This window comes from Littorina saxatilis, linkage group LG2, assembly GCF_037325665.1.
Source record: "Littorina saxatilis isolate snail1 linkage group LG2, US_GU_Lsax_2.0, whole genome shotgun sequence".
NCBI lineage: Eukaryota > Metazoa > Mollusca > Gastropoda > Littorinimorpha > Littorinidae > Littorina > Littorina saxatilis.
Genome location: NC_090246.1, coordinates 9812437 through 9822532, shown reverse-complemented (window position 1 = coordinate 9822532; position 10096 = coordinate 9812437). Strand labels below are relative to the sequence as shown.

Sequence of the window (10096 nt, the reverse complement as noted above, 5' to 3'; positions counted from 1 at the left end):
AGTATGTGCACGAGAATAATGTTGCTGCACATAAGCTTAAGGGTCACGAGATGCAAATCTGCAATCGAAATCGACCGAGAAAGTATAAAAGAAACAAGAAATTCCTCCGAGGTAGGAAAAACACCCCCGTCCTGACCATTCTCACTGCCACCAACTGAGAAGGTTATTTCCCTTTGACCATTAATATGTCCCTCTATAAGTCCTTGTAGAATCTTAATCCACCAATAACTCCCTAACCGTGTGTTTGACTGGTCCCAATTTTTGTAAGAACCGTCTCAGGAATGTATAGAACCTGTTCACCAAGTTTGGTGACGATCGGTCCGTTCATTCTTGAGATCTATATGCGAACACAAACACACAAACAAACAAACAAACACATCGACCGAATCCTATACACACCCCTATACCGGGGGTGTAATGAGATAAACAGTGCGAAAAAGGGCATAGCGGTGTAAATCCGTTTATCACAGGTAACTGAAAATCGCACTAATATTGCAGATTGCAGAAAAACAATTAATTGCTTGAATTATACAGAGACAACCCCCCCCCTCCTCCCATACACACGCTCACACACACATTCTCTCTCCCAGAATGTCAGAATTTATATATTCTTTTTTTTATTCTCGCAATTCAGGTCGTTTTCCAAAGCGAAGAGGACAATTCTGAAATATAAATATAATAGTATTTTTCGTACAAACAGAATTTTAAGTCAGAGGTAACATTTTTAAAATTGTTTGTACAGAATGTATTCATGTCAAATTTCGGATCCCGACGGTCATCTTATAATTGTAACCGTGTGCCGAAACACTACGATCACCTCGGGAAGCGAAGTGCAATCAAACAGGATTGAAAATGTTAGGGCTAATTTCTTAGCCCTATAAAAACTGTTATGCAAACCAGAAGGTTTCCATGAACATACAGACAATCGGAAACCACCAGACCCTATCACAAACAGAATTCTACAATACACCGGTGTTGACTTTTAAAGGCCAACAACTCGGGTGCAGAGTCTGCTGTGAAAGGAGCGGTAGCCTCCCCTGTCACATAATGTACATGCCATTAAGACTTAGCTCACACTAATAGTGATAAAGCGATACAAAAACACAAGTATTGAACAATAAAGACCCCCCCCCCTCTAAAAAAAAGGTAACTTCTCAAAACCTAAAAGTCTACTAGTCGCTATAGTTTGTTTTGAAACTGGGCGTTTTACGTCATTACCTCTGTCTTAATTCTAAGTCTGTACATCTTGGGGCCAAGAAAACAGCGAAGCAGCGGAAATCCATGTCCATGGTTCATCGTGTGAGAATATCGTGAGAACAGTTCAGCTGTTAATATTCATAAGATGAGGCGAGTGATTGGCTGCAGCCAGGGCCGAGGTGCACGAGAAAGTGACCAACCGGGTGGGAGCCAGCCGCGGTGTTGGATTGGTTAAAATTGAGATTTGTTGTGATTTCAACCAATCAGACGCCGCGGTTTCTTCTCTCCCGTCTGGGTGGCACACACTTTTGCTTCCAACACCTTTGTCCAGGCCACGAGTGTCATTTGACTAACAGACATTAACAGATCGGCGCTTTGAAATCCTTGCTTTTGTCCAGACGTATACCATGAACGGCCCTGACACGTGTTTTTTTCCAGAATGTCCTAAGATTTTACATCGATAAGCATTGTGAAATGCACGAACATGTTGTGAAAAAGAACGATATCTGCAAGGCAGAGACGGTATTTAGGGCAAGGGCACAATTACTTTTGCAGTCATTTCTACTGAGCTAAGTAGGAAAGGTACGTCACTTGGTGACACCCCAAACACATCGCTGGAAAATGACGCGGTTTGTCGGAAAGCCTCATGCGGTTGATAAATCTTAAAAACACTGTCATTAAGACGTTTCCGGAATTCTAAGTCACTACGTTGAGGTTAGGATGTTAACCAAAACCTCCCGCATCACTGATTATAACCCTCTTAAGTATAGGTCTTTGTTAAGATGTAAATCGTCGAGAAGATTGGGTGGCCGAGTGGTAACACACTTGCGCTCGGAAGCGAGAGGTTGCGAGTTAGCAATTTTCTCCCCCCTTTCCTAACCTTGGTGGTGGGTGCTAGTCTTTCGGATGAGACGAAAGATCGAGGTCCCTTCGTGTACACTACATTGGGGTGTGCACGTTAAAGATCCCACGATTGACAAAAGGGTCTTTCCTGGCAAAATTGTATAGGCATAGATAAAAATGTCCACCAAGTGACTTGGAATAATAGGCCGTGAAAAGTAGGATATGCGCCGAAATGGCTGCGATCTGCTGGCCGATGTGAATGCGTGATGTATTGTGTAAAAAAAATTCCATATCACACGGCATTGAATATGTGCGCGATATAAAATGCATTAAAAAAAATCCCTGCGCTTAGAACTGTACCCACGGAATACGGGCGATATAAGCCTCATATTGATTGATTGATTGAAGATTTCGTTTACATTTATACCAACATTATCACACTACATCCAATATCTAAGCATTAAACCCTATTTACCATGTACTAAGCAATTTGTTGTCGGCATTGTACGAAATTTGCTTCCCAAAGAGCTTTTTCAGAATATAATTCTTCGTAGAAGCACTCCTTATATTGATTTTTTATATACCTGAAGAATTCTTATGCGTGCGTAAGCTAGTGCCCGAAGCACGAGAATAATCTTTGGAGGCAAAGTAGGTCAAACAGGAGAGAGATTTTAGAGCGAAATTAATAGACCTATTGTAAAAGTGCAAAAGTTCGCAAGAGCATACCAGGGGACAGCCTACAATTGATAGATGTTTAACCAGCGTTTTGAAGAAACGTCGTGTTACTATATATATATAACCCACGCTCAAGGCCGGCAGACAACTATGTCAGTCAGTGCAGAGAAGCTGCTGTGAAAGGGAGACCGCTGCGTCACCCTGGCACACACGGACGCTGCAACATATTATAATTTGACTTTTTGTGACCTGAATCTCCAGCTCCCAATAATATGTTGACCATCATTAAAAGTAATAGCCCGAAGAACGCCCACTTAGTAAAGGGGTCATTTTGTACCTGCATATTTAAGCAACCGTCCCCAACACTTCTTAGAAAAAGAGTCAAATCAAAACCGCTGCACGAATCATTTTACAAAAACCACCATGTTTTGATAATTGATAAGTCAAGGTGAGGAAAGATCCAGTTGGGCCGCTGATATCACACAGGTTATCTTACTTCCGGGTGTGTTACTATATATGTTGATGATAACAACGCCATTCAGTTTTGCTAACTGCCTGGTCCTTAAACAGACGACAATCTGAGCTGAAATGAAATCCTCCCTTGTCGTGGCATGGTTTCATGAACTTTCCAAAGAAATTCATTACAAATAGTCTTCTTCTTCTTGGCGTTCGCAGAGGTTACACGATCAGTCCAGCACTGGTGATAAGTTACAAATAGTAAAACAATCCCTTCCATTTACAGGAAAGTCATGCTCATTCTACAGAACATGCTCTAAATTGCCTCCCCCGGATTCAAATCCCCCAGATTTCTATCTTTGGGGGTTCCTGAAAGACAACGTCTACAGGAACAACCCACAGACAATCACAGAACTCAAGAGAGCCATCACAACAACCATTCGCGGAATCTCGCAACAGGAGTGTGTGCGGGTGATTGATAACTTTGCGCGGCGAGTTCAAGTTTGCCCGCAGTGGCGCGGAGGCCATTTGGAGCATGTTCTGTAGAATGAGCATAACTTTCCTGAAAAACAAGCTAGAACGCTAACATTTTCTGTGCAAATAATGCAGAGGCTACATGTGTGTGTAAATACATTTTATAAAGATTGCTTTATTTTTGTTCAATTTATGACGTTTTGTTTGGGTACTCTTTTTTTGGGGTCACCCTGTACATCGTATGACCCCCTACCCAGGCCCAGAAAAAACACCAACGACCACCAACCATCCACTAGGTCGACAGTCTAGTTACGGATTTTTCTATGGTTGAAAGCTCACCTATCTCGTTTTATGGTTATTGAAAACCGGCTATTTCAAATAAGTTTTGGTGATCTGACCAATTAGAGAGACTCTTTCATTTCAAATACTAACTTGGCTGAAATACAATTTCTGTCTTTGTCGTTGGGTTTACAGAGACCCTGCGGCGAGCAACGATCGTCCATATAACATGATACAGATCCTGAGTTAATTCTTTCTAATCATTGGAACGGGCAAGGTTAATTAAGCGTGGTTTTAAAAAATGGGTAAAGGGAAGTGTCTCTCTACACAGAAGACATTTTACTGAGAAAAGACACAAGTGAAAGAAGAAAATTAACAACGACACAAAACGGCACGAAACAAAACGACACCATAGAAAATGACACAAACCAATCCAAACCAAAACAAACCAACCAAACCAAATCAAATAAAACCGAAACATAACATAAGAGAACAAAAAACAAAAAAATACAGGACAAAAGAAAACAAAACAAAACAAAACAAATAAAACAAAACAAAACCCATCTTTATTATGGATTATTTATTCAGCTTGTGAAGCACTGTCACCAAGATTTATCGCAGTCTACCCGAGGCAGCAAGGTTACCGAGACAACTCGGACACGCGGTGATCGAGCCACAGTCTTGGTAAACGGAAAGATCCACCCGGGGATTTGCAAGGTTATTCACTCTCCTATGACCTCAGTTATCTCTGACACAAGTAGGTCAGCAAACAGACGACGGGAGTGCAAGATGTGACAGAGCTTGACAGAACCCGCTTTTAGTCGCACATTAGACTTTCAAGCTATACGCTTAAAGCCACAGTCCACGCTGTGTTTTTGTTTTGTTTTGTTTTTTTGTTTTTTTGACCTCAGTTGCATGCAGGTTGCTTATTTGCCTTTTTGCCTTTTTTATTTTTTATTTTATTTTTTTACAGGCGGGGAGCATCCTTCTTCATAGGTCTTTTTTCTTTTATCAATCAAATTCTTACATTTTCAAATCAACAGCCTAATTAACGGGTTGAAAAAAAAAACCAGAAAAAAATCATACAACTTAAATGTACTTCTTTTGCCTAAACCTGCTCACCTCTATCATGGACGCCGTGTTACACATTCGGCTTACCATCACAGATCTGGCCAGGCTTATACGTGGAATAAGACCATCCCTACACTTGAACACATACCAAAAATCAACAGGTTGATAAAATAAATCCAAAAACAAAGAGACTGCCAACGTTCCAAAATTCAGAATAAAAAAACAAGAAAGGTAGATTGTTGGAACGTTTGTTATTGACAAAACAATACATTCACAGATAGTTTGACCCAACGGTCTTTTAAGATTCTATCAAGATAAGTTTCGTGTGAATATTTGTTTGTCTGTTCACTTAAAAGACCGTTGGGTCGAAATATCTGTGAATGTATTGTTTTGTCAATAACAAACGTTCCAACAACCTACCTTTCTTGTTTTTTTAAATTCCCAACAGGTTGATAGCTTTCTTTGCAGATGGAACATTTGTTGATGAATTCGTACCTCAACGTACGCTAGTGGCAATCAACAAAATGTCACCATGCACAGGTAACATGCATTCTGATAAGCATCGCTCCACGGCCATTGCCAGTTGTCTCTCTGACCAGACGCTACAGTCCTACGCGAATCTATGAAAATAGGAATACAGAGTTATCTCCCATATGTTTTTCGCGAGCACTGATCTAAATTTGAGATCAGTGTTTGCGAGACGAAAATGATTGCAGATTGGCCGACTTCGACAGTGATCTCCGTTCTGTTCTTCACAGTTATGATAAAGACATCGTTCTAAGGTCAAAACAAGTCAAAATTTTGGGACTGCTGCCGGAAGGAGACCGTAATGAATTATATGGTTTCATCACTGTCAACTGGTTACAGAAAAAATCGTCTGCTCCAGTGAGCGCCGAAACCAAACGTGATTATCACGCGACACTTTTGCCATATTTAGAGTTGTTTGCACAGTAAGAACAGCCGCGAAAAATAGCTCGCTTGAAACTGTCTTACATATCAATTCCTTTGTAATATAAAAATTACAAAACACCATGAAAAATCATTATCGAATCTGCTTATATCAATAATACATTACAAAAAGCTCTAAATATGTTAAAAAAATCGGTTTCCTTGCCAGACAAGGAAACTCAAGGCATCCTGTCGGGGAGAGAATGAGCCGAACTCATTTTGACCTGAGTTCAGGATGAGGTAACATGGTGAAATGTTTTTGCATGTTCATGTTTTTACATTCTATAGGGTCTAATCTACTAAATAGTTTTGCGAAACTCAAAGAGTCGAATAGCTTCTTGTACTTAATGTTTGCATTTAACTCATTGTCTCCCAGGTACGGATTATTATATCCGCTCAGACTGTTAGCTTCAGTAGCTTCATGTAACGTCGATCTAACGCCTGCATTCCAGCGTGTTGATACACAGTTACTACACAGTTACTACAATTCTGAGTGACCTGCTGCAGCACAGCTGGTCTCAGCTAAACAAAGCTTGGTCAACATACGTGGGGTAGAAAGTGTTAAGGAATGTTGGACTACTTTGACTATTGTTTGAACTCATGTGGGAGCCAGCGACGGGGTCAGAAAGGTGGAAATCACAAACAAACTTAGATTTCAACTAATCCGACCTCGCGGATGGCTCCCATGCACTTGGTACCTTTCACGTACACATCAACCCAGGTCCATTAGCTTTCAGATGCCCGAATTACAAAACCAAGAAAGATCGAAGGAATCGGGTTTCTGCTTGCCCTTCAGCATCTTTTGTTCAAGTGTATGAAAGTTCATTCTCGTTTTATTTTGCAAAGAAAAAAAGTCAGATATGCTGTGTAAATAGGAGCTCTGTCAATATCGCGCGATAACACACTGCAGTGAACGGGTCACGTCAAGTGTTATCATACACTCGCAAGGAGGGCTGGGTATTGAAGAACATTGACATTACCACCGGCAGACTAAAAAAGGACGTCATCAGTGGCGTGGGATGATGTTTGTAAGAGGTCCGGTGTAACACGAGAAAATTACTCCCACGAGATTTTTACTCCGGAGTAAACATTTCGTACGAAAAAGTTACTCCCTTTACGAAAAAAGCACTCCCCCATTACACGAGAAAATTACTCCCCAAGACAGGTGAGTTCCGAGTAAACATTTCGTACACACATGTTACTCCCCTGACGAATAAATAACGAATAAATTACTTCACCCCAACACAAGCAATTTAACTTCCCATGCCAGGTGTACGAAATTTTTACTCCCTTGTCCCCTGTTAGTCTTGGTGGTGGAAGGGGTGGAAGGAGGGTAGCGCGACATTCGTTTGCGCGAGATCACTTATTGGCATTATCCCTTCGCCCGCATCCCATTTTTGCGTACGAGATTTTTACTGGAAGTAAAAAAAGTGGGGAGTAAAAATTTCGTTGAGGGAATAATTTTTTCGTGCCTTGGGGAGTTCTTTTCTCGTACGAAAAGTGTACTCGGAGTAAGAATTTCGTACGAAATGTTTACTCCGAAGTACATTTTTCGTGGAGTAAAAATTTCGTGTTACACTGGGCAGGTTTGCAAAATCTGTTTATGATGTTCAAGAACCGGTTAATGATGGTGAATAAGTTTAGACCACTCCGTTTCTTGACGATCGAGTAATGAATTACTACTTACAAAAATTATACTTCGTGAGAGTAGACTCCGTTGTTCCCCTTTTCACGATAGGGCAGGAGGAATTTTTTGTTTTGTTTTGTTTCGTCTTTACACTTGTTCCCTTGTCCCGTTGTGCTCTCACACCGCCCCGTCCCTGCACTCGCTGCTCCAACCACCTCTGAATTTCGTTCCGCTGCCAGTCTTGTCGATTTTACAGACGCTCCGGGGGGGTTCGGGTCGCTGCGGTAGGCTACCCTCGGAAGATGACACTGCACTTCTGCTGAGTCACTTCGACGGTGTTCAGTAGTGGGTCTGTCCCGAGCTATCGGACGCAGCCCACTACCTACTATGCCCCCTACAAACAACATTGACTTTAAGTCGCGGAGCCAGACTGAGTGAGCGTCCCCTCCAGAGAGCCGACCGCCACCACGTCCATCCGTCGACCCCCCAGAACGTCACACGTTGAAGACTGACAGCAGAACTACTATTCAGGGAAGGAAGGAACAGGAACACTGAGACCAAGGTCACCATGAGAGCTCCGGGCATGAAGGGCCACCAGAGCAAGGACAATTTATATTTTGGATGATTAATGAGATGAGGATGATTATAATGATGCTTTGGATTTCCAATTTGGTTTGAGACTACGTGACAGGGCAGCACTCTACGCTTACTGTCATAATATATCCTGGTGTCAACCAGGCCCGAGAACTGCCGCACCTGCGGTGTTGGTCAGGTAAACAGAACCTGAGCACCCTCAAAGTCGCATTCGTTAAGTGAATGACACTCGGCTGTGTGATCCCAGCCTTCCCATAGGAACCATAGCACTTCCACTCTGGGTAGGAGCCGACCGTAGAAAAAAAACCACATGACCCTGATGGGATTCGAACCCACGACCTCCCGGCTCGCAGCCCGATGCGCTAACCACTGCGCTACGGGGGCCGGTGGGCAGGAGGAGTTAATCCCCTCGCTTCCAATGATATGGGCTGGTCTTGGGGTGAACACCTGTGAGTTTGGGAGACCAGGGCTGCATGAGGTGCACGAGAAAGTTACTAACCCGATGGAATCCATCCGCGGTTTGGGATTGGTTGAAAGTGAGATTTGTTGAGATTTCAACGAATCGCGCCCCACGGTTTGTTCTCACCCGTTTGGGTGGCGCCCACTTTCGCATCGTGCCTCAACCAGAGGGAGTGGACAAAAGAAGGATCGGTGGTTGTACTTTCAGAGCAGGGACATAGAGTGGGTGGCCGAGGTTTTTTTTTTTGTTGTTGTTGATTTTCACCTTTGTTTTATTTTATTTTTAATTTTTTTTAAATTTTTTTTTCTTCATTGTGGGGTTTTTAATCAATAACATGCATCCGTCTACAATGTATCATCATTCATCCTTCAACATGTATATTAAATATGTAAATGGCAAGTATACAAGACATATATATATAACATTAGGACAACCGTTTTCGCGTGAAATACTGCACCTTTAACATGGGATAAGACCACCCTTCCATTTAGACACCTGCCAAAAATTACCAACCTGAGTGCTTTCTCTGTGAACAGAGTGAGAATAGGCCATTGTGCAATGTAAACGTTAACATCTTTCTGTGTGAACAGAGTGAGACTAGGCCATTGTGCAATGTACACGTTAACATCTTTCTGTGTGAACAGAGTGAGAATAGGCCATTGTGCAATGTAAACGTTAACATCTTTCTGTGTGAACAGAGTGAGAATACGCCATTGTGCAATGTAAACGTTAACATCTTTCTGTGTGAACAGAGTGAGACTAGGCCATTGTGCAATGTACACGTTAACATCTTTCTGTGTGAACAGAGTGAGACTAGGCCATTGTGCAATGTACACGTTAACATCTTTCTGTGTGAACAGAGTGAGAATAGGCCATTGTGCAATGTACACGTTAACATCTCTTTCGTGCATTCAGGGTGTTGCAAGCTGAACGCAGAAATAAACTCAGCCCAACAAAAATACTGTGCACCCGTTTTCGTACCCCAACTAAAACATTCAGGCACGGGAATAAACGTTTTAGTTGGGGTGCGAAAATAGGTGCAATAATTTTTTGGCCAAGCCTCATGTCCATTCTTTTCAGAGTGGGCAGGATGAGAGTCGCAAAAGGATGGTTGCTTTGTTCTTTATTATCTAAAGAGACAAAAATCACACGTGTGTCCCGGTCAAGTTGAGTACATGCCTCCCCAAACCACTCGGACACACAAAACATTGATAAACAGTGACTGTCATTTCTACGTGTGAGGGTGTTTGGGTGACCTCCCCTCGAGATAAGCTGACGTGAGAGGGTAAATAATGCACACACAGAAAACGTGAGGAAAAAAAATGCCGACGTCAAGGCCAGAAAAGTTAGGGTCGGTAGGTGGGTACCTTTTTTGTTTTGAGTAAGAGTCTTCTTTTTGTTTTATCCAGGCGCATGTTGTTTTATGACACGATGTTCAGAAATAACTCTGTCGGGTTGGTATGGGTTGTAAC

General features: G+C 42.2%; 1 non-coding gene across 1 annotated transcript; it reads right to left on the bottom strand.

The window, feature by feature from the left end:
• Positions 1–8475: 8475 nt before the first annotated feature.
• On the bottom strand, positions 8476–8549 carry Trnar-gcg (transfer RNA arginine (anticodon GCG)). Its single transcript has one exon. It is a non-coding gene; the product is annotated as a tRNA-Arg (tRNA).
• Between the last annotated feature and the right edge of the window lie 1547 nt (positions 8550–10096).